Consider the following 25,671-nt stretch of genomic DNA (forward strand, 5'->3'; position numbering starts at 1 on the left):
TTGGTGATGGCCATTCTGACCAGTGTAAGGTGATACCTCATTGCAGTTTTGAATGCATGTCTCTAATAATTAACACTGTTGGGCAAATTTTCATGTGCCTGTGGCCATTTGTATGCAGAGAACCAGCTTTTTATTTCACTTATTTTCTCTATTGTTTTCTTTTTTCCAATCTATTTCTGCTTTTTATTTTTTCTTCTTATTGTTTGTTTTGGGCTTATTTTGCTTTCTTTTTTTAACAACTGATTATCAATTTATTAAAAATGTTGATTTAAGCATCGGCAATGGTGACTTCAACCTTGACTCCTGGCTCAATACTGATGGAAATGATCTGCTTAATCTCAGAAGGACTGTGCAGGTCAATGAGTCACTTGTGGATCCTCATTTGGAACCTTCATGACAAGGAGTTTTCCTGGTAGTTATTTTCAGAGTCTTGGTAGGCGTACAAAACAGTCCTTTCACTCTGAGATTCTTTTCCTTCTCGCCTCTGATTAGGTCATCACATACCTTCTCCAAAGACTTCGTGTTGCAGCTGGTGAGGGTGATTCTAATCCGGTGAATCGCTACCTCTGGCTCCAGGGAAGTCTTTCCGCTAGGCTATGACTGCGGTGCAGCTTCCTGACTGACTTGTTCCTGGGTGAGAGCAAACAGTGGTGAGTCAGGTGCAGAAGCGGGAGTCCCCGGGTTCCACTGCAGTGGTGACCGCATCTTCCTCAAAGCGCTGCTTTTTTTTTTTTAATACACAAAATAATTTTGAGAAAGAAGCTATAGTAATTAAGACTGTGGGATTGGTGGAGTGGTAGATACATAGATCAATGGAAAATAGTGGACAACACAGAAATAAATCTACATAAATATGCCTAATTTTTAGCAAAGTAGCAAAAGGAATCCAATGTATTCATTTTCAATAAATGGTGCTGAAGGAATTGAAAATCTATTGGCAAAAAATAAACCTCCATTTATATATTTTTTCTAGAAAAGAGCAGGAGAAAATCTTTGGGACTTGGGACTAGGCCAAAAGTCAAGTCCTTGGGCTTGACACCAAAAGCACAAACCTTAAAAGGAAATCCATAAAGCAAAAATTGATACATTAGATCTTATAAAAAATTTAAAATTTTGTTCTGTAAAACTCCCTGTGCAGCAGATGAAAAGAGAGAAAAATATTTACAAACTATATATCTGACAAAGAGCTAGTGTATAGAATATATAAAGAATTCTCAAAAATCAACAATAAAAAAGCAAACAATCAAATTAGAAAATGGGCAAAAGACATTAACACTTTACTGAAGGAGATTCTGTTGCAAGTAAGTATATGAAACAATATTCAGCATCATATGGCATTAGAGAAATGCAAATTAAAACCACAGTGAGGTATCACTATATACCTATCAGAATGGCTAAAATAAAAAACAGTGATACTAAATATTAGTGAGGATGCAGAGAAACTGAATCACTCATACATTGTTGGTGAGGCTGTTAAATGGTGCAGTCAACCTAGAAAATAATTTGGAATTTCCTCTTAAAACTGAAAAACAGGGGAGTTCCCTGGTCACCTAGTGGTTAGAACCCCAGGCTTTCACTGCTGTGGCCCGGGTTCAATCACTGGTCAGGGAACTGAGATTCCTGCAAGCCATGTGGTGCAGCCGAAAAAATAAATAAATAAATAAATAATGAAAAATGGGATTACCTTATGATTAGCAATTGTGTCTTAGGCATATATCATCCCAAAGAAACAAAAATGTATTTTCACACAGAAACTTGCACACAAATATTTGTAGCAGTTTTATTTGTATTTATTGTCCAAACCAGAAACTACTCAGATGTCCTTCAAAGGGTGAATGGTTAAAAAACTTTGACACATTCATACCATGGAATATGACTCAGCAATAAAAAGGAATTAATTACTGATATACACAAAAATTTGGATGAATACTAAGGAAAATTATGCTGAATGAAGAAAGCCAATATCTCATATATATGGCATAATTATAGAAATGGAGAAGAGAGTAGTGGTAGCCAAGGGTTAGAGATGGGAATTAGGGTATGTGTGTGTGGCGCTATAAAGAATTATCATGAGGGAGTGTTGAAGTGATGGTGTAAGTTGAGTATCTTGAGGTTACACATGTGATCAAATTACTTAGAGCTATACACAAACACGTTCTAAGGAGTGCATATATAACTGGTGAAATCTGAATACATCTGTGTTTTGTGCCACTGTCAATTTTCTGGTTTTGATATTGTACTATAACTCTGTTATTTTTGGAGGAAGCTGGGTAAAGGCCACTTGGAATCTCTGTGTAAATTTCTTTGAAACTTCTAGTGAATTTATAGGTATTTCAAAAATAAAAAGTGTTTTGTTTCTTTTTTTCTTTAAAAAAAAGGCATCAAGGCTTCCCTGGTGGCACAGTGGTTGAGTGTCCGCCTGCCAATGCAGGGGACACGGGTTCGAGCACTGGTCCGGGAAGATCCCACAGGCCACGGAGCAACTAAGCCCGTGCACCACAACTACTGAGCCTGTGCTCTAGAGCCCACGTGCCACAACTACTGAAGCCCGTGTGCCTAGAGCCCGTGCTCCACAGCAAGAGAAGCCACTGCAATGAGAAGCCCGTGCACTGCAACGAAGACCCAAAGCAGCCAAAAATAAATAAATAAACTTATTAAAAAAATAATAATGATGATATATTTTATATTTGAATCACCTTTTTTCCTAGTGGAGACCCTCTGTCAAAACCATAATCCAGGCCACCACTTTTCCAAGCTGCCTGTGACTCACTCCAATACATTCTCCATATGTGTTTTCAACAGGGAAATCTTTCAAAAACCACCATCCTAGGTCACTAAAGCACACAAGTTTCTACTAAAGATGTAATTTCCCATAAAAGCCAAACTGTAAAGGGAACATTTGTTCCCATTAGACTTGGCTTAATGAGCACTCTTGGAACTACCTAAAGCCTTTATCCTCCACCCAGAAGTGATGCTACGAGAAGTGAAATTACATATAAATCAGTAGTGCCTTAAGCAATTTACAAAAGAGTCCCCAAATGTAAGTTACATGAGTATAAATAATAATATTAATATCTCCCTCATCTTGTCTTTATCTCTAGGACTGGGAGGATCAAAGCCACCTGATAAGTGCAGCTTCAAAGATCTCTCCCATTCCAGGTCTGGGAATGGGCACACTGCAACAAGCCTCTCCATCCTCAGTTTCCACACTTCATAACCAGTAAAGGCTCCAAATCACCTAAAGTGGTTGTTAGAGCCTTTCTGCATATGATACCTTTTTTTATAAAATTAATGGCACTCATTCCAATAATGGCTTCAGCAGAGAAAACCCCCTTTTCAGTGCAATGTATCCCATTGTTGTTTGATTTTCCTCCATCACTAGAAGTGCCCTAATTGTATACTTTAATGAATAAAATTGATTTCCAACAAATTTTGCTTTGAGTAGCTTTTATGTATTAAGACAGTCCTAGAAATAATTGGAGACTCTGGGAGAGGTGACAAGGATTGGGAAGCAGGGAGCTAGTGGTAAAGCAGAGTTGGTAATCCTATCTCAAAATTTGGTTGGATTCCTTATGCAGTGAGAGGGATAGGGGAGAATCTGAGGCCTGAGGGTAGGGTTACCCATCTGATAGGCTATATTGGCTCTGGAATTGTTGACCAGGTCAGAGGCTAAATGACTACAAAAGTGTGATTCAAGGTTAGACCAGCAGGGAGGTGGACCCCACCACCCCAGGGAGTATCCAGCTGAGCAGCATGTGGCACTGGGCCAGTGCCAGTCAGCATCACTGAAGTGGGTCCAGATGCCATGGATAGGACTCCTGGACCAAGAGGAGGTCAGGCCCCTGCTCTGAGTTGGGCGGAGGGGAGAAAGTGAGAAGCAAGCCCCCAAATGTGCTCCAGCCCATAGTGGAGATGGTAGGATGACAGAGGACTTCGACTCTGCACCTATCCACCACTCAAACCTCTATCAGGATGGCACATCATTCTCAAAAACTTTATCTCAGGGAGTGCTTTAATACCTTGTCCCTGTCCAGACTAATGAGGAGGGACTCACTGATGAACACTTCTGGGAAGAAGGAGGAATAAGGGATGCACAAAGGTGGTTTAGGGACTTCTGGCTTCCATAGATTATCCTGGAACCTCGAATGGGGCATTTAGAAGGCTCAGTTTGGAGCAAAAAGACAGCAGCAAGGGAGGTAAGGCATGGAATGATATCAACACTATTAAAAGCACTGCATCCCATCATTTTAAATCAGCAGTTCTCAACCCTGGCTGCACATTGGAATCACCTAAAGGAGCATTTAAAATTCCTAGTGCCTGAGCCTCGCTCCACACAATTACTTCAGAATGAGGGATGGGGCCTAGCCATTGGTAACTTTTAAAGCTGCCCTGGGATTCTGCTGTGGAGCCATTTTTCTGTTCTAGACTTCACTACTTTTAAGTGTGATCCCCAAAACCACAGCACTGGTACCCTCTGGGAACCCGATAGAAATGCCAGGCCCCACCCCAGGCCTGCTGATGAGAATCTGCATTTGGACGAGATCCTCTAGGCACACTGCAGCTTGAGAAGCACTGTTCTCAGTGAACATTAAGAGCATTGGGTCTCACCCCTGGGTGCCCATTAGAATTACCTGGGAGGTACATTTATCCTGTCAGGGAAGAAAAAATTTTCCTCTACCCTTCTAGGTTCTTCTGGCTGGTCTAAGAATTAAGCTGACATGGGACAGATTAACAGGAGAAAATCGAACAAAAGTTTAACAACATTTTACATGGGAGAGACCCAGGAGAACTGAGTAACTCACCAAAATGGCCAAAACCCTCACCTTAAACACCAACCCAGCCCTACTAAACACTGACTTAGCAACTAAGTACAGTTAAGTAGGAGGATGGAAAGGGGAAGATGGTCAAGCACCTGCAGTCATGCTGGGGTGAATTGATCACCTGAGGGCCAAGTTACCTGGGCAACCAACTCCTCACCCTCAGAGGCACAGAGCTGAGGGCAGCAGAAGCCTGCAGAAGTGAAGCTGCTGAGGTTGAAGGCCTACGCTTCCATCCCCACTAGTGGCTCACAGTTGAGCCTGGAAGCTGGACCTTTCAAACAAACCCCCAGGAGATGTCAATTCTCCTCACATAATGTAAAAAGGTCTAAGCAGCCTCACACCCCTGAGAGGCTATTAATGAAGGGACAGATTTCTTAACATCCAGCACAAATCTGCTGCTCTAAGCAATGGGAACTGTGAATGGGGCGGGCAGGGATAAGGAAGAACAATGTTGAACTTTACCTGAGCTCCTAGAAAACGACAATGGTTAAGAAATCCTCTCACACTTTTGTTTTCCTGGAAACCATGCAAGATGGCAGTTCTCTTGCTCTCTCTACACCCCTCCTTGACCAGCCCCTGCTTGACCTACACCCTACTCACCTGACTGACCTTCCCTCTTAGCCATAGAGCCTAATCAGTAACTGTATATATGCTTGTTCCCCACAACCCAGCCCCCCACCCCCTAACCCCCATACTCTCTCATCCCACCCTACCTAGTGATTGTTCTAATCTTTAGATCAGAATGGCTCTACCCTGCAAGTTTATCAAAGAGGCTCTGAGGAACGTGCCCTTCTGCTGTTTTTCCTGGTAACCAAAGAGCCAACCTGAAATCAATTCCCCCTATAACTGGTAATACACCCACTCCCATAGCAAGGGCTGTGGCCATGTCCTGCCTGCCATCTGCCATATACAGTAGGCTGTTGCTCGGGATCTTGCTTTGGACATGTAAGATCCCCTATCTAATAAACCACTGGTGTCTCTGTTGCTGACTGTGGGCTCTTTCTTAGGTCTTGAGGCTGGGAAACTATAGAGCTTGCTGGCCTGTGGGGTGCAGCAGTAGATGAGAAATGTTACCTGCCATATCCGCAAACAAAGGATACTGTGTTCATCAAGACATCAGCCACTACAGCCACTACTGACAGTGAGCTCTAAGGAAATTCAGGATGGAGACAAAGAGGTTGCCTGCTGCCAATCCCTCAGCCACTGCAGCCACCTTCAACTGTGCACCCTGAGGGTATTCAGGATGGAGAGAACAGGATATTGGCCCTAGATAGCTAAGGTGCATATTAAAGGAATGATTTCAATGAGCCCAGACTCATATCTTCCCAGCATAGAAAAGCACTAAATTCATTAACTTGAGATGTCTGGTTTTCTTTACTTAACAGTAATCTTTTGATATCCTGACTACCTGGTTTTTGTTGCAAAACTCCTATATATCCTGGCTCTTCCCTTACGTCTTCAGCCCAGTCCCTCAGAGTGATCTGAGAGACTGTTTTCCAAGCTTTAGTTCTCAGAAAATCCTCCTTATACAACATAATTCTCAACTTTTAGGTTGTGTATTTTTTTCAGTCAACAATTTTGGCAACCACAAAGGGACCCAGAGCAGATCTCCCTCCTTTGCCTGAACTCTACGAGGATCTGGAGCCTGGTACAAGCAGAAGTCTCTTGGTCCTGTCTACCTCCTCGGAGAGTCCAGGCATATTTGGGTGAGTCTATCCTGGTTCATGGATCTCCCATTATTGGTTGATAATCCTAAATTTTATTCAGTCGTGTTAAACTCCTCTCTGGAGGAGTAGGTTGTCCTTGAAATTTAGTTTCAAGAAGAAGTACCTGGGCTACCCTCTGTGAAAGACACTGAGAAAGATTTTGCTCAGTTTAAACATGGTGGTTTTATCCTCAGGTGAAAGACTGGGAAGACTTTGGTCATTTAAAAGAACACTGAATAGGTTGGACTGGGTAATTAGGGGGAAGACTGACCCGTCATTTTTCCTTGAATTGGCTACCTTAATAGAGTTTGCTGAAATAAAACTGAAATCGTATGAGAGCTTTCAGCTCTGAAGAAGGGGACATCTCCTCTCAGCCAGCAATTGCTTCCTCAGGTAATTGAGAAACTCGCAAAAGTGGTGGAAGCAAGTCCTCATACCATGCTGCAGTCCCTATAGGGAAACCCATTCATTTTAATTAAAGCTTGCTCTGCCAGGGACATGAATAAGAACTGGCCATTCCATGATCTGAGCACCCATGGTGGTCTAAGAACTGGCCATTCCATGATCTGGGCACCCATAGTGGTCTTATAATAACAGAGGAAGAACCCAAGACACATAGAGGAGCTGAAATGACTCTGGGGTAAAATGTAGAGCAGTTAAGCTCACAAGCAGCACATTGGCGCATCACATTATTCTCACAAGTGATTTTGATTTTATTTCAACAAACCAACCTCAGAATGGGGAGCAAGGCTTTCAAAACAAAAGAAAAAGGGACAACATATTGCCAGCCTCCAATACCCTGGAAAGGTTTACGTACATACAAAACTTACACTTACAAGTACTTGCTTAATTGGGAACTAAAGAAAATTTTGCCCTGAAAATGACTAAAATGGGGCTATTTTATAGTGTACACAGCTAAGTTAGAAAAAACTGTCTTGATAAAACATCTTTTCAGAATTCTGACCTTAGAGAAACAAAGCCCTTCTAGGGGGAACTTGCATTTCTCTTCCTGTGTCTTTGACATGTAAATGTTCTACCTGATCTTCGGAGTTGTGTGTGTGTGTGCATGAGCCTGTGTGTATTTTGAGAATGTGGTCTCTGCCATGAAAATGGTACACATATGGTATACATTTGGCAGCCAACTGAATAGACTGGGATTCTGAGTAGTCTTTTGTGTGACTGTACCAACTCTCAGGGGCTTTTTGCCATCTTAACCTTCATTGTGTCAGCCTGTACAACAAAGACCTTTACTTTCTTAAAGTATTTTTTGGAGTAAACTTTCCGGATCTTGTTTAGGCAGCATCCTTAACACTCTCTTGTGGGGAACCCTCTTGTGTCTCATTGGTTTGAATCACTATTAAAATATATCTCATTAATAGCCAAATGATGGATCCTTCAAACTGAAAAAACTTTAAATTGGTAAATTTCTATAGACCTCTCATTATAAGCAGCTATTTTATTGGTACCTGTGAGGAAAATTAATCAAATTATATTAAATTTATATATATATAAAATGGTTAACTTAAGAACTCCCTTAGTTTAAAACAAGCAAGAAAAACCAGTTTGGGAAGACTTATTTGTGTTCTCCTCTTCTCCTCAGCAGATCTTACAGATGCTAATAAAAACATTAGAATAATTAATGTTAATTAGGTTGATTAAAAGGAAAATAAGGGAAAAAAACTGAAGGGAAAGTATAGACACTTTTTCCCAACAAGGTAGAAATTTTAAAGGGACTTATTTCAAATGGATAAAGAAATCTTTAAATGGTAATTTTAAAATGGGATAAATAAAACAGATGTTAATGGGATTAAATCAAAGGTTTGATACAATACTACCTAAGGTTGGATGGGCCAAAGGGACCCCCCTATTGACCCCCAACAATAAAGGGCTCCAAACAAGTCTTCTTTATTTACCCCAGTTATATATATATTTAAAAGGCTGGGAAAAAATTACAGAGATACCTGATCAACAATTACTTGGGGCGATATTTAGGCCAATTAATCAAGTTAAAGGATTGACAAAAGGGCCAGAGTACCTTGGCTCAACCCCTCCAGAAACTTTTATACAAAAATAGATGAAAAGGTCAGGATAAAAAGAAAGGCTTCTAGGACTCCTTGTAAGACCAACACTTGTTGATTGGATCTGAATGGAAACTAACGTTAAAAGTATAGAAGTTGATAAAATTGAGATGAAAATTTATAAAAATTGGTATATTTAAATGGGCTTTATATAAGATAGGTGATGCTCCAAGGACAATGGTGCATCAAGGACAAAGGACGTCCCTGCCTGAAAAAGTTTCAGCGTTACACCCCCTACTGGACTCTTAATCACCCTCCCCACCATGTTGCCGAGGTTAGGAAATTCCTGAGCCCACCTGGGCAACGCCTACAAAAACTGATCAATAGCACATGTTCAGGCTCAACTCTCCCAGACTACAAGGAAGTTGGCCTGCTGTTCTGGCAGTGACCCTTCCCTCTAATAAGTTCTATCTCCTTTACATTCTGCCTTATGTCTGGAAATTATTTTCCAACCTGCGTTCAGACCACGACAAGATTGTTACATCACTTTTGCTTAATTATACTGTGGGATAGACATGTTTCACTGGAGAATGCTTCCCCTGCTTGGTATTATAAAAGAGGGCATATGAATCTTCCCCTAGGGAAATATTAATTAAACATACTAAAGAAAACCAATAGGGTTACCTGAGCCCATATAAGATAAAGTAAAGCCGAGAGCTAATATTCGGGGGCTAATAATAATAGAGATTTTGGGCTTCCCTGGTGGCTCAGTGGTTGAGAGTCCGCCTGATGATGCAGGGGACACAGGTTCGTGCCCCGGTCCGGGAAGATCCCACATGGCGTGGAGCACCTGGGCCCGTGAGCCATGGCTGCTGAGCCTGCGCATCTGGAGCCTGTGCTCTGCAATGGGAGAGGCCACAACAGTGAGAGGCCCGCGTACAGCAAAAAAAAAAAAAAAAAAAAAAAAAAAAAAAATAGAGATTTTGCTCTGGGTCTAACTTGTATACTCAGAAAGAGAGCCTTTGTTGAATGCCTTATACAAGTTTTTGAAGGCATGATAAATTAAACCCACCCTAAAGTGCTAAAACACAGAGCTCTGAAATTTCAGTTTAGTTGGAAATCTTCTCACTGATATAGAAAAACAAATTAAAGAAAATACATTTGGGGCTTCCCTGGTGTGCAGGGGTTGAGAATCTGCCTGCTAATGCAGGGGACACGGGTTCGAGCCCTGGTCCGGGAAGATCCCACATGCCGTGGAGCAACTAGGCCCGTGAGCCACAACTACTGAGCCTGCGCGTCTGGAGCCTGTGCTCCGCAACAAGAGAGGCCGCGATAGTGAGAGGCCCGAGCACCGCGATGAAAAGTGGCCCCCGCTTGCCACAACTAGAGAAGGCCCTCGCACAGAAACGAAGACCCAACACAGTCAAAAATAAATAAATAAACAAATGTGGGGTTTAAAGAAAATACATTTGGGCAAATCAATCTTTTAATATCATTTATGTGACAGACCAGCTCTCTGGGGAATTAAAAGCAACTGTCTTTGTCTTGCAAATCTCTACAAATCAGAAATGTAAATACAGCCCACAGTGACCTGAGACTGAACCGAATTAGCTCAATCAGGTAGAACCTGAAACCAATGGGAAAAAAGGGAAAAGGTGGCATTTTAAACTCAAACCAGTAGAAAGGCTCCCTCAACCAAAATCTAATTCATATTCTCCTTAAGGGTTTATCAAGGACAAATACAAATCAGAAAAGTCTTTTCCACAAACAGTAAAGTCTTAGTCATCTGAGCAAGCAAATTTAATTTATTCCAACTGTTATTTATAAAATAGTAAGTTTAAATTGTAATACCTGATTCATAACTAAGTTTTTATTTTTAAAATTCATTTATTTATTTTTAGCCATGTCACATAGCTTGTGGGATCTTAGTTCCCCAACCAGGGACTGAAGCCCGGCCCCAGGCAGTGAAAGAGCAGAGTCCTAAACATTGGACCACCTGGGAATTCCCCATAAAAAGTTTTTAAAGTGAAGCTATGAGATCTCTAGTTTTGTCTGTTTATATGGCTGTGTGTACATTATATGTGAGTCTGTACCTCTGGAAAATATTATCAAAATTAAATGTATAAAAGAGCTCTATTTAATTGACTTAAAAGTAAGCACTTACAAACTAAACATTTCTAAATATGAAAGAACCCGGCCAGAATAAATTTCAGGTTCACCTGATCTAGGAAATACACTATTAAATCAACATCTGGTATGCTAGCTTAAGCTAGTTTAAGTTTATTGGTTTAATCAATATAGACGTGTTTTACTTTTATTTACCTAGGTATCCTGAATGTCAATACGTTCATGATATTTCTGTTACAGAGTTTGTCAATAACAACAACAAAATTAGCTTGGTTTGGTAATATTTTCATAGGTTATAAAATAAATGTAAATGAGATAAGAATTTTCAGGTGAGCTCTTTAGGAATACTTACGCTTTGGGTACGTCTGTCTAATCTAGTTTCTCCAGATTTTGGTAAAGAGTTTTGCTAATTGATGGGAATTCACTGAATATCTAGGTCACTTCAAATATGATAAGATACTGGAAACTTAATTGCTAAACAGGTCTAAATTTACCTACTTTTGTCTCCTTACAAGAGGGAAACTAAAGGTATTTGGGTTTATTAGACACGTATATTGTACATCATTGAGGAAAGAAATTATATGTTTCAGAGGTTATGGGATACTCCAATCAGAAAATACTAGTATGACAAACAGTTTACAATTACTTGCTGCTTGTTGGTTTTTGCTAGAGATTAAGATTTTTAAGGGTTAATATTTGTAGTATGTAATTAAATCTACTAAAGATAATAAGGGGAACATTTCCATATACAAAGAAGTAGGATGTGTGTTTTCAGCAAAAGAAGGTATGGAAATATATTTTGTTAAGGGGAAAGAATAATTCTGTCCCAAAGCTGGTTATTTCTGGATTAAAAAAATAAGGGACAAACTAATATGGACACAAAAAGTTGTGGAAGGTTTGCAGAAAGGGAGCCCTGTAAAAGAAGTTTTGTACATAGTCAGGCTGGAATTAGACTAAATTTAATTAGGTAAATGGGCTTTGTTATTAAAAGTAGGCTGGTACAAGACTGGACTTGGTTCCTATCTCTCTATTAAGAGAGCAAAGTTTTCTTGGAATACTGTTTTTGATAACAGATTGTGTGAGTTCTTTTGCCTTTCAGTGATCTGTACTTGGTTTTCTGTTTCTTAAATCTTTTGTCACTTTGGTTAAGTGAATAAGTATTGTTCTACAGTGATCTATGATCCTATCTGATCAAGTGTTTTGAGACCTTTTTGATATTTTTGACAAACTTCTCAAATATCAAATTCTAACAAGTTATTTTGACCTCTAGCTAACTCTGAGATGCTTCAAAGGAACCCTGAGACATCTCAGAGAGGAATATTAAATTAATATGATTTGGTTTATTTTGTATGTTAAATTACCTAAGAAGCATTGTCAAATGATTGGAGATGAACTTTTGGTTATATTGTATGGATAAATGTCATTAATACAGATATTCTAAAATTTACATGGAATTCTTAAAAATCTGATATGCTCTGGGATAATGTTATCAGTCACAATTCTAGTTATTATCTTAAAATGTATGTCCAAGAAATATCCAAGTTTCTTGTCAATTTCACTGTGACCAGATCTTTCATCATGTAGTCTTTTGCTGTTTATACACAGTCACTGTTTTACTCTGATACTCATAAAATGAAGATATCAAAGAAAATTCATAAAAAGAACTTTTTTTTTACAAATATAAGTCTGATAACTTTTAGATCATACCACTAAACTGGGTAAAAAATTTACAAAACTCTAATGGAAAACCCGATTTCATCCAGATCATCAGGAATTAATTACATGGTACTGAATGAACTGATAAATATGATTTATAATTTTATGACTTTTTCTGAAATATACTGACTTTTTAAAATAAGATTATTTATTTGTTTATTTATTCATTTTTGGCCACGTTGGGTCTTCATTGCTGCACTTGGGCTTTCTTTAGTTGCAGCGAGTGGGGGCTGCTCTTCGTTGTGGTGCACTGGCTTCTCATTGTGGTGGCTTCTCTTGTTGCGGATCATGGGCTCTAGGTATGCAGGCTTCAGTAGTTGTGGCACTCGGGCTCAGTAGTTGTGCACATGGGTTTAGTTGCTCCACAGCATGTGGGATCTTCCCAGGCCAGGGCTCAAACCCGTGCCTCCTGCAAAGGCAGGCAGATTCTTTTTTTTTTTTTTTTTTTTTTGCCGTACGCGGGCCTCTCACTGTCATGGCCTCTCCCGCTGTGGTGCACAGGCTCCGGACGCGCAGGCTCAGTGGCCATGGCTCACAGGCCCAGCCGCTCCGTGGCATGTGGGATCCTCCCGGACCGGGGCACGAACCCGTGTCCCCTGCATTAGCAGGCGGACTCTCAACCACTGCGCCACCAAGGAAGCCCGCAGGCAGATTCTTAACCACTGCACCACCAGGGAATTCCTGAAATATACTGACTTTTAATCTTTGTTTTCCAGAAAAACCTCTCCTCTTATGCTGTGACCCACACAAGTTGATAAGTATACCTTTGTAAACAAAGATAAAACATGTATCTTTTTCTCTCTACCTGATCATTCCAGAATTTGTCTTCTCCAGCTGACTCCTTGCAGACTTGATGGTTTACTGCAACCAGATTACAACTAGTTATACTAATTATTGTTTTAATTTGTTCTCTTTGTTTCCAAATTGTTTATTCGTTGTGTCTCTCTCTGCTGCACTATGACTTTATTACTTATCCTGTCTAGTTTATAAGATTGTCTTTTGCATTACCCAATGTGTAACCAGGACTCCAGCAAAATTAATGATGGCTAAAAGTCTTGAGACTGTTGATTATATATAAAAAACTCCACATAAAGTAATTGTAATAGTGCAAATCTAGATATGGGAAGAAGCAACAAGGTAAAACATTTCCTGGATCATAATAGACTAGTAAGATAGAAGAGCCAAAGAATTTTAGATTATCAACAGGGCCTGATCCAAAAAAGATCAGCACATTGAGTGGCATATCAGCAGAATCCTTGCCTGATCTAGGAATGAGCCGTCTTGGCGCTGTGGGACAAAATTTGTCATAAAAAGCCTCCCAAACATTTGTTGAACTTATTACCAAGGGGAGGCACTGTGGATGAAAAATGTTACCTGCCATGTCAGTGAAGAATGGTCATCAAGCCATCAGCCACTATAGCCACTATTGACAGTGAGCTCTAAGGGAACTCAGGATGGAGACAAGGAGGTTGCCTGCTGCCAGTCCCTCAGCCACTGCAGCTACTCCTGCACCTTGAGGGGATTCAGAATGGAGAGAAGCAGGATATTAGCCCTAGATAGCGAAGATGCGTATCAAAGGAATGATTTCAATGAACCCAGACTCTTGCATCTTTCCATACATAGAAAAGCACTAAATTCATTAACTTGAGATGTCTGGTTTTCTTTAATTAACAGTAATCTTTTGATGTTCTACCTGGTGTTTGTTGCAAAACTTCTATATATCCTGGCTCTTCCTTTACCTCTTTGGCGTAGTCCTTTAGAGTGATCTGAGAAGCTGTTTTCTGGGTTTAGTCCTCAGAAAATCTGCCAAATAAAATATAATTCTCAACTTTTAGGTTGTGCATTTTTTCAGACACAGCCCAACCATCCCTTTCCCATAAGACTTAGATAAGACTCACAGATGCTACCCCCACCTTGGCCAGACACAGGCCCTCCAGATTCCCATTCTTTGCCTCATAAGTGATTGGCTGAACTTCTTGCCCCCAATCATCAGTAGGAACAAAGTGCTTGTTAATCAAACTTTGCTTAAGATCATCTCCTTCCCTCAGGTCCCTGAAATTTTGCCCACCCTCAACTTGAACCAGCATACAGCCCCTCTTGAGAATATCCTGGCCTCAGCGTAAAATATCCTCTGATACACCGTCTGATGTTGTCACTCCCCTTTATCCCATGTCCCTACCCCTGTTCTTTCTATCCTTCTCCCTATAAAAGATAAAACCCTCTTTGCCTAACCATTGAAACCCACGGATTTTATGGTCAGAGTGTTTTCCCTCTGCCCCACTCCCTTTCCCTTTCAATAGTACCTTTTCTTCCCTTCAATAATCCTTTCAAATAAAGTCTCTTTATAGAGAGCTGACGTGAGAAATCATTTGACAGGGGAAATGAAGAAGTTAGGGGGTAGCTATTTGGACAAGTCACCCTGAGAACAGCATGAGGAAGCTGTGTCTGGGGAGGGTGAGAGGGTGAAGGATGGGAAGTAGGGTCCTAAGGACTAGCTGGGGATGATAACCTTTTGCCCAGGGTCAGCAGCAAAGAACAGGACTGAGGATCCAGAGGGTTGGGAGAGTGAGGGGGTCTGCTACCCCAGACTCAGGCCTGGATGCCATTTAAAATGCTCCCACCCCTTCTTCCCTGCTCTTCACTCCCCTAGCATGGGACACTGTTGTGAATGGGCCCAACATTGGCCAAATAATGGAGACTGTAGACTGCCTCCTACCTGCTCCCACCACTGCAAACTTTCCTCTAGTAATTAACGCCTCACTCTCCTATACCCTAGATTTCTCTCCCATAGACCAGCTCCTTCCTAGCACTCAAACATCTCCCTCATCTTAAACAGTTTCCTCTTTGACTCCCAGTCCAGAGGCTGCTCTGTTTCTCCGCAAATAACCAAATTTATTTAAATGAGTTGTCTTCATCACTTCATTCCCTCACCTCCGAGCCAAGCCTCCCACAGAGAAAGCTGCCAGCAGACCTCACGGTTCCACAGCATCTCCCTGTAGCCACATTTGCAGGCTTGTCTGACTTGACACAACAAAGTTCCCCAGACTTGACCCTCCTCCCTGAAGCTTCTCCAGTGAGTTCATTGGTGCCACAATTTTGTTACTCCTATCTCTCTGGTTTCTCCTGAAACTTTGCTGTTTTCCCTCCTTTGCCTGGGCCTTGCTTGTGGTCTCTCTTTTCTTTTCTCCCCTAGCTATACTCTCTCCCAGGGTTCCAAGTATCACTTACATGCTGATGACCACTGGACTTAAATTTCCAGCTCGGCACAATCCCCTGAGTTCTAAACACATCCTCCCAGCTGCCTACCCAGCATCTCACCCTCAGAAAATGGCACCTCAATTCACATGGGAGTTGGTTGTCAGGCTTGCCTTTCCCTCACTCCCCACTCCCAAATCATCAGCAAGACTCATGGCTACTTCTTCTGAAATCTGCTGCTTCTCCTCATGCCCACTGCCACCACTCTAGTCTAGTCCAGGCTGTGGGCATCTCTCCCTGGACTTCTATGAGCCTCTCAGCTCACCTTCTCCAAACTGGTCACCCTACCCCGCTTAACCGCCATAGTGATCAGGTCCCTTTCCTGCTGAAAACTTTGATGGATTTTCACTGAGTTTCAGTGATAACCTTAAGTCCTAAACATGACCTACAAGGCCCAGCATCCTATGCTGTGTGTCCCCTTCTCCCCCTTCCCTTGCTCACTGTGCCCCAGACATTTCCTGAACTCACAGAATTCTTTTCTACCTTAGGACTTTCCTCATGCTCTTCTTACTGTTTCTGGAGCACCTGCCTTCCCATTTTCTGCTTGGTTAATGCCAACTTATGTCTAAGTCACGTCCATATATATTCAAGAAGGCCGTTCTGTTCTCCCCAGAGTACACCTGTCCTTATGATCTCTTGTCACACCTGAGCTTCTCCTTCCCAGTACTTACTATGTGTGGATTCTGGCTATTTATTTCTGTAAATAGTTGTTTAATATCTATTTCCTCCATTTAACTCTAACTTAGGGGAATGATACTGTCTGTTTTCATCACAACTATAACTCCTAGTTCTTAGTATAGCACTAGACACAGAATAGGGGTTCAATAAATGGTTCTTGAATGTACACTAAGTATTTTACCGTAATAAATAGACACACACCACAAGGACATGGAGTGCCCATCCCCCCAGCTGCTGTGAGTGTTGACTGCCAATGTCACACAGTTGCCCCATTCCTTTGGAGAACTGCCCTCAGCTGAGAAGGGCTGCCTCATGGCAACCCTCAACCCCACAGATTACAGACTTGCTCCCTTGCCTCAAGGTAAGGTGAGCAGAATAAGGAAGGGAAAACCAACACTTTGTGATGCCATTCATGCTCTATAGCTCCCCATGGGATTAGGCTGAAGCTAGACATCACTTGATGTAGGTCTTTCCTTAGCAGCTTCTCTATCCTGCTCACCTAACCAGTATTTCTTGAGAGCTCCTTCTTAATAAACCACTGAACAAGAATCTCGGTCTCAAGCTCTGCTTCTAGAAAACCCAATCTAAAACACCTATAATGTGGAGGAAAATATGTGGAGTCAGGGAAGAGAAGGAAAAATGAAATGAAGAGAAGTGAAATGAAAGGAAAGAGAGAGCTTGTATGAACTACTGCATGCCCCAAGAATTGAGGTGGATAAATCAACTCTCTGTATCTTTAGTTCCTCCCCCAAATTATTGAATGAATGGAGAGAAGAGAGAAGGGGAGAAGAGGAGACCCTGCTTCTTCCCCCAATTCTCCCTCATATTCTCCATTCATCCCCTGTCCTTTCACCCCACGCTAACATCACACACACCCCTCCCCTACTGCTCTGCAGGAGATGCAAATGCACACTCTCCAATCCCTTTGGGTTTCTCTTTTAGTGCCCTTGAGAGGTAATAATGTGTTCAGTGAGGCAAGAAGGGATCTGGTAGGCCCCAATTCTTTAATGGAATCTCAGCCCCTCCTAAAGGAAGAGAAATGGACATTAGGTTCATATGAGGCAGGAGACAGATGGGTTCCCAGGGCAAACAGTTGAGTTCGTTTCTTGTGGACGACACTCTGAGACGAGATGGGAATAACAGGACAATTGAGAGAGGAGGCAGGGCCCTGCTCAGATAGAAGATAAGAGACCACATATTCCTCATTCTTGAAGTCAGGAGACCTCCCCGACTACACATGCACAGAAAAGCTCTTGGAGTTCAAAAGGGGAGTGATGCCAACTAATGCTCACTTACCCATAGGCCTCTTCAGTAGAATCCATCTTGGCTAAGAGATGCATGCTCACACATGGGAAAATCCTGAGATATGCCAAATATGGACTCTGAACCAGGCAAATCAAAATGATTGGTCAAAGAAAACATGGAAGAAATGCCCCATAAAAGTGATTCAAACTGCTATGAAGGAGCGACTCTCTCTCTGAGTCCACCTGTGTGTCTATCCATATGTACTCTTTTTTTCTCTTAATAAATACTTGTTTCACTACTTTCTGTCTTTGGGGGAAATTCTTTTCTGCAAAGCCATAGGGCTAGGGCCTTGTCACTGACCACTGGTCCAGTGGCTAGGATTCGTTGCTCTCACAACCCCAAACTGACCTCAATCACTGGCCGGGAACTGAAACCCTGCTTCAAGTCACTGCAGGCTGAGGCCACCCGAGATAACATAAGCCTTCTTTGTCCTGGAACCACCCAGTATGCCCTGTGTGTCCTATAACACAATCTTTTGTTAATCACTAGCTAGGGCACTGGGTAAAGCAGTTTCAAATCCTGGCCCCCTGGGCTAATGGCATTTAAGAGACAGAAATATGTTGCCATGGTGACAATGTAACAGATTAAATTACAAATCCTCCTGGAGCAAATCTGCTTTCATAAGGTTAGACTCTGCATGAGGAGAACAGAGGAAGTTCCATGCCCTCTCAGGACAAATTTGGGGCCAGTGGATCTGAGAGGTGGTAGGGAAGTGGAACAGCCACTACTCCTATCTCAGGCCAACATTTCTTGGTGCTCTGGGCTTCCTGAGTCAATCTTGCTTCTAGAAATGGAGTGTCTAATCCAAAGCTTGTCAATGAAAGATATCTTATGTCATGCTTTTTTTTTAAACATCTTTATTGTAGTATAATCGCTTTACGATGGTGTGCTAGTTTCTGCTTTATAACAAAGTGAATTAGTTATACATATACATACGTTCCCATATCTATTCCTTCTTGTGTCTCCCTCCTTTCCACCCTCCCTATCCCACCCCTCTAGCTGGTCACAAAGCACCCAGCTGATCTTCCTGTGCCATGCGGCTGCTTCCCACTAGCTATCTATTTTAAGTTTGGTAGTGTATATATGTCCATGCTACTCTCTCACTTTGTCACAGCTTACCCTTCCCCCTCCCCATATCCTCAAGTCCATTCTCTAGTAGGTCTGTGTCTTTACTCCCATATTACCCCTAGGTTCTTCACGACCTTTCCCCCCCCCCCCTTAGATTACATATATATGTGTTATCATACGGTATTTGTTTTTCTCTTTCTGACTTACTTCACTCTGTATGACAGACTCTAGGTCCATCCACCTCACTACAAATATCTCAATTTTGTTTCTTTTTATGGCGGAGTAATATTCCATTGTATATATGTGCCACATCTTCTTTATCCATTCATCTGATGATGGACACTTAGGTTGCTTCCATCTCCTATTGTAAATAGAGCTGCCATGAACATTTTGGTACATGACTCTTTTTGAATTATGGTTTTCTCAGGGTATATGCCCAGTAGTGGGATTGCTGGGTCGTATGGTAGTTCTATTTGTAGTTTTTAAGGAAACTCCATACTGTTCTCCATAGTGGCTGTATCAATTTACATTCCCACCAGCAGTGCATGAGTGTTCTCTTTTCTCCACGCGGTCTCCAGCATTTATTGTTTCTAGATTTTTTGATGATGGCAATTCTGACCGGTGTGAGATGATATCTCATTGTAGTTTTGATTTGCATTTCTCTAATGATTAATGATGTTGAGCATTCTTTCAGGCGTTTGTTGGCAGTCTGTATATCTTCTTTGGAGAAATGTCTATTTCGGTCTTCTGCCCATTTTTGGATTGGGTTGTTTGTTTTTTTGTTATTGAGCTGCACAAGCTGCTTGTAAATTTTGGAGATTAATCCTTTGTCAGTTGCTTCATTTGCAAATATTTTCTCCCATTCTGAGTGTTGTGTTTTGGTCTCGTTTATGGTTTCCTTTGCTGTGCAAAAGCTTTGAAGTTTCATTAGGTCCCATTTGTTTATTTTGTTTTTATTTCCATTCCTCTAGGAGGTGGGTCAAAAATGATCTTGCTGTGATTTATGTCATAGAGTGTTCTACTTATGTTTTCCTTTAAGAGTTTGATAGTTTCTGGCCTTACATTTAGATCTTTAATCCATCCTGAGCTTACTTTTTTGTATGGTATTAGGGAGTGTTCTAATCTCATACTTTTAAATATACCTGTCCAGTTTTCCCAGCACCACTTATTGAAGAGGCTGTCTTTTCTCCACTGTACATTCTTGCCTCCTTTATCAAAGATAAGGTGACCATATATGTGTGGGTTTATCTCTGGGCTTTCTATACTGTTCCATTGATCTATATTTCTGTTTTTGTGCCAGTACCATATTGTCTTGATTACTGTAGCTTTGTAGTATAGTCTGAAGTCAGGGAGCCTGATTCCTCCAGCTCCATTTTTCGTTCTCAAGACTGATTTGACTATTCGGGGTCTTTTGTGTTTCCATACAAATTGTGAAATTTTTTGTTCTACTATTGTGAAAAATGCCAGTGGTAGTTTGATAGGGATTGCATTGAATCTGTAGATTGCTTTGGGTAGTATAGTCATTTTCACAATGTTAATTCTTCTAATCCAAGAACATGGTATATCTCTCCATCTGTTTGTATCATTTTTAATTTCTTTCATCAGTGTCTTATAGTTTTCTGCATACAGGACTTTTGTCTCCTTAGGTAGGTTTATTCCTAGATATTTTACTCTTTTTGTTGCAAGGGTAAATGGGAGTGTTTTCTTAATTTCATTTTCAGATATTTCATCATTAGTGTATAGGAATGCCAGAGATTTCTGTGCATTAATTTTGTATCCTGCTACTTTACCAAATTCATTGATTAGCTCTGGTAGTTTTCTGGTAGCATCTTTGGGATTCTCTATGTATAGTATCATGTCATCTGCAAACAGTGACAGCTTTACTTCTCCTTTTCTGATTTGAATTCCTTTTATTTCTTTTTCTTCTCTGATTGCTGTGGCTAAAACTTCCAAAACTATGTTGAATAAGAGTGGTGAGAGTGGGCAACCTTTGTCTTGTTCCTGATCTTAGTGGAAATGGTTGCAGTTTTTCACCGTTGAGAATGATGTTGACTATGGGTTTGTCATATATGGCCTTTATTAAGTAGAGGAAAGTTCCCTCTATGCCTACTTTCTGCAGGGTTTTTATCATAAATGGTTGTTGAATTTTGTCAAAAGCTTTCTCTGCATCTATTGAAATGATCATATGGTTTTTCTCCTTCAATTTGTTAATATGGTGTATCACATTGATTGATTTCCATATAATGAAGAATCCTTGCATTCCTGGAATAAACTCCACTTGATCATGGTGTATGATCCTTTTAATGTGCTGTTGGATTCTGTTTGCTAGTATTTTGTTGAGGATTTTTGCATCTATGTTCATCAGTAATATTGGCCTGTAGTTTTCTTCTTTGTGACATCTTTGTCTGGTTTGGTATCAGGGTAATGATGGCCTCGTAGAATGAGTTTGGGAGTGTTCCTCCCTCTACTATATTTTGGAAGAGTTTGAGAAGGATAGGTGTTAGCTCTTCTCTAAATGTTTGATAGAATTCGCCTGTGAAGCCATCTGGTCTTGGGCTTTTGTTTGTTGGAAGATTTTTAATCACAGTTTCAATCTCAGTGCTTGTAATTGGTCTGTTCATATTTTCTATTTCTTCCTGGTTCTGTCTTGGCAGGTTGTGCATTTCTAAGAATTTGTCCATTTCTTCCAGGTTGTCCATTTTATTGGCATAGAATTGCTTGTAGTAATCTCTCATGATATTTTGTATTTCTTCAGTGTCAGTTGTTACTTCTCCTTTTTCATTTCTAATTCTATTGATTTGAGTCTTCTCCCTTTTTTTCTTGATGAGTGTGGCTAATGATTTATCAATTTTGTTTATCTTCTCAAAGAACCAGCTTTTAGTTTTATTGATCTTTGTTATAATTTCCTTCATTTCTTTTTCATTTATTTCTGATCTGATCTTTATGATTTCCTCCCTTCTGCTAACTTTGGGTTTTTTGTTCTTCTTTCTCTAATTGCTTTAGGTGCAAGGTTAGGTTGTTTATTTGAGATGTTTCCTGTTTCTTAAGGTAGGATTGTATTGCTATAAACTTCCCTCTTAGAACTGCTTTTGCTGCATTCCATAGGTTTCGGGTCATTGTGTCTCCATTGTCATTTGTTTCTAGGTATTTTTTGATGTCCTCTTTGATTTCTTCAGATACAATTTCAATTTTCTTAAGTTTACCAATGGTTGATTTGTGACCCAAGGTATGATCGATCCTGGAGAATGTTCCATGAGCACTTGAGAAAAATGTGTGTTCTGTTGTTTTTGGATGGAATGTCCTATAAACATCAATTAAGTCCATCTTCTTTAATGTTTCATTTAATGCTTGTGTGTTTTTATTTATTTTAATTTTGGATGATCTGTCCGTTGGTAAAAGTGGGGTGTTTAAGTCCCCTACTATGAATGTGTTAGTATCAATTCCCCTTTTATGGCTGTTAGTATTTGCCTTATGTATTGAGGTGCTTCTATGTTAGGTGCATAAATATTTACATTTGTTATATCTTCTCCTAGGATCGATCCTTTGATCATTATGCAGTGTACTTCTTTGTCTCTTATAATAGTCTTTATTTTAAAGTCTATTTTGTCTGATATGAGAATTGCTACTCCAGTTTTCTTTTGATTTCCATTTGCCTGGAATATCTTTTTCCATGCCCTCACTTTCAGTCTGTATGTGTCTCTAGGTCTGAAGTGGGTCGCTTATAGACAGCATATATATGGGTCTTGTTTTTGTGTCCATTCAGCCAGTTTGTGTCTTTTGGTGGGAGCATTTAATACATTTACATTTAAGGTAACTATCGATATGTACGTTCCTATTCCCATTTTCTTAATTGTTTTGGGTTTGTTATTGTAGGTCTTTTCCTTCTCTTGTGTTTTTTGCCTAGAGAAGGTCCTTTAGCATTTGTTGTAAAGCTGGTTTGGTGGTGCTGAACTCTCTCAGCTTTTGCTTGTCTGTAAAGGTTTTAATTTCTCCATCAAATCTGAATGAGATCCTTGCTGGGTGATCTTGGTTGTAGCTTTTTCTCCTTCATCACTTTAAATATGTCCTGCCAGTTCCTTCTGCCTTGCACAGTTTCTGCTGAAAGTTCAGCTCTTAACCTTATGGGGATTCCCTTGTGTGTTATTTGTTGTTTTTACCTTGCTGCTTTTAATATGTTTCCTTTTTATTTAATTTTTGACAGTTCGATTAATATGTGTCTTGGCCTGTATCTCCTTGGATTTATCCTGTATGTGACTCTCTGTGCTCCCTGGACTTGATTAACTATTTCCTTTCCCATATTAGGGAAGTTTTCAACTATAATCTCTTCAAATATTTTCTCAGTCCCTTTCTTTTTCTCTTCATCTTCTGGAACCCCTATAACTCAAATGTTGGTGTGTTTAATGTTGTCCCTGTGGTCTCTGAGACAGTCCTCAGTTCTTTTCATTCTTTTTTCTTTATTCTGCCCTGCAGTAGTTATTTCCACTATTTTATCTTCCAGGTCACTTATCCGTTCTTCTGCCTCAGTTATTCTGCTATTGGTCTGTTCAAGAGTATTTTTAATTTCACCTATTGTGTTGTTCATCTTTGCTTGTTTCCTCTTTAGTTTTTCTAGGTCCTTGTTAAATGCTTCTTGCATTTTCTCTATTCTATTTCCAAGATTTTGGATCATCTTTACTATCATTATTCTGAATTCTTTTTCAGGTAGACTATTTCATCTTCATTTGTTAGGTCTGGTGTGTAGTTATCTTGCTCCTTCATCTTCTGTGTGTTTTTCTATCTTCTCATTTTGCTTATCTTACTGTGTTTGGGGTCTCCTTTTTGCAGGCTGCAGGTTCATAGTTCCTGTTGTTTTTGGTGTCTGTCCCCAGTGGCTAAATTTGGTTCAGTGGGTTGTGCAGGCTTCCTGGTTGACGGGACTAGTGCCTGTGTTCTGGTGGATGAGGCTGGATCTTGTATTTGTGGTGGAGGGGACTACTGACTGTGTTCTGGTGGATGAGGCTGGATCTTGTCTTTCTGGTGGGCAGGTCCACATCTGGTGGTGTGTTTTGGGGTGTCTGTGGCCTTATTATGATTTTAGGCAGCCTCTCTGCTAATGGGTGAGGTTATGTTCCTGTCTTGCTAGTTGTTTGGCATAGGGTGTTCAGCACTGTAGCTTGCTGGTCATTGTGTGAAGCTGGGTGCTGGTGTTGAGATGGAGATCTCTGGGAGATTTTTGCCATTTGATATTACGTGGAGCTGGGGGGGGGTCTCTTTTCGACCAGTGTCCTGAAGTTGGCTCTCCCACCTCAGAGGCACAGCACTGACTGTTGGCTGTAGCACCAAGAGCCTTTCATCCACCCGGCTGCCCCACGGGGTACGTCCAGCTGCCCCGCAGCCATGGGCCACCACCACCACTGTGCCAATGCTTTTCGGGCTCTTGTGTCATTCTTTTATCCAATGCCTTGCCAGTCATTATGCAGCCTGAATTGCTCTGCATAATTACTGAGTTAATCCTCACAGTCATCCCCACCCCATCACCACTTCCAAGCTGTTCTTAGCTGGAAGATCCTCCAAAGCAAGTGGTTAACAGTGCTCTGCCCCAAAAGATTAAAATTGTCAAACATGGGCTTCCTTGGTGGCGCAGTAGTTGAGTGTCCACCTGCTAATGCAGGGGACACAGGTTCGTGCCCCAGTCTGGGAAGATCCCACATGCCGCGAAGCAGCTGGGCCAGTGAGCTATGGCCGCTGAGCCTGCGCGTCTGGAGGCTGTGCTCCACAACGGGAGAGGCCACAACAGTGAGAGGCCCGCATACCGCCAAAAAAAAAAAGTGTCAAGCATTTGCTTCTCCTAAGGAAGAGAGGAGGCAAATACTCAGGAGAATTACTACTGATGAAAATCTAATCAGGGAACCCAAGATGAAATCTGACCCTCAGTTTTAAGTAGACAAGATTGGAAAGTTATGTAATTCTCACAAATAAGCCTGTCCCTTCTAATACAAAGTGGACTTTTACAAATCCAGGTGGACTCTCAAATTAAGTCTTGATGGCTGTCACTTCTCACAGATGATTATAGTCAATCAGTTAAAGTTAAGGTACATTGAAGAAATCCAGAAGGGCTAGTGTGTTGTCCTGCAGACAGCCCCTGGTGGCCTATATCCTTACTGTTCAAATTATGGTCCATGGACCAGGCGCTTCAGCATCACCTGAAAACTTTTTAGAAATGGATGCTCAGGGAGATTGGTTCAAGATGGCAGAGTAGAAGGATGTGCTCTCACTACCTCTTGCAAGAACACCAGAATCACAACCAACTGCTGAACAATCATCAACAGGAGGATACTGGAACTCACCATAAAACATACCCTACATCCAAAGACAAAGGAGAAGACACAATGAGATGGTAGAAGGGGTGCAATCACAATAAAATCAAATCCCATAACTGCTGGTTGGGTGACTCAGAAACTGGAGAACACATACCACAGAAGTCCACCCACTGGAGTGAAGGTTCTAAGCCCCACTTCAGGCTTCCAATCTGGGCGTCCGGCAATGGGAAGAGGAATTCCTAGAGAATCACACTTTGAAGGTTACCGGGATTAGATTGCAGGACTTCGACAGGACTGGGGGAAACAGAGACTCCACTCTTGGAGGGCACACACAAAGTAGTGTGTGCATCAGGACCAAGGGAAAGGAGCAGTGACCCCATAGGACACTGAACCAGACCTATCTGCTAGTGTTAGAGGGTCTTCTGCAGAGGTGGGACGTGGCTGTGTCTCACCGTGAGGACAAGGACAATGGCAGCAGAAGTTCTGGGAACTATTCCTTGGTGTGAGCCCTCCCAGAGTCCACCATTACCCCACCAAAGAGCCCAGGTAGGCTCCAGAGTTAGGTTGCCTCAGGCCAAACAACCAACAAGGAGGGAACCCAGCCCCACTCATCAGCAGACAAGTGGATTAAATTTTTACTGAGCTCTGCCCACCAAAGCAACAGCCAGCTCTACCCACC

At 41.2% G+C, this 25,671-nt stretch overlaps 1 pseudogene; it reads right to left on the reverse strand.

The window, feature by feature from the left end:
* Positions 1–268: 268 nt before the first annotated feature.
* On the reverse strand, positions 269–15,946 carry LOC132506219 (small ribosomal subunit protein uS10-like; annotated as a pseudogene).
* Between the last annotated feature and the right edge of the window lie 9,725 nt (positions 15,947–25,671).

Source organism: Lagenorhynchus albirostris, chromosome 15, assembly GCF_949774975.1.
Source record: "Lagenorhynchus albirostris chromosome 15, mLagAlb1.1, whole genome shotgun sequence".
NCBI classification, from domain to species: domain Eukaryota; kingdom Metazoa; phylum Chordata; class Mammalia; order Artiodactyla; family Delphinidae; genus Lagenorhynchus; species Lagenorhynchus albirostris.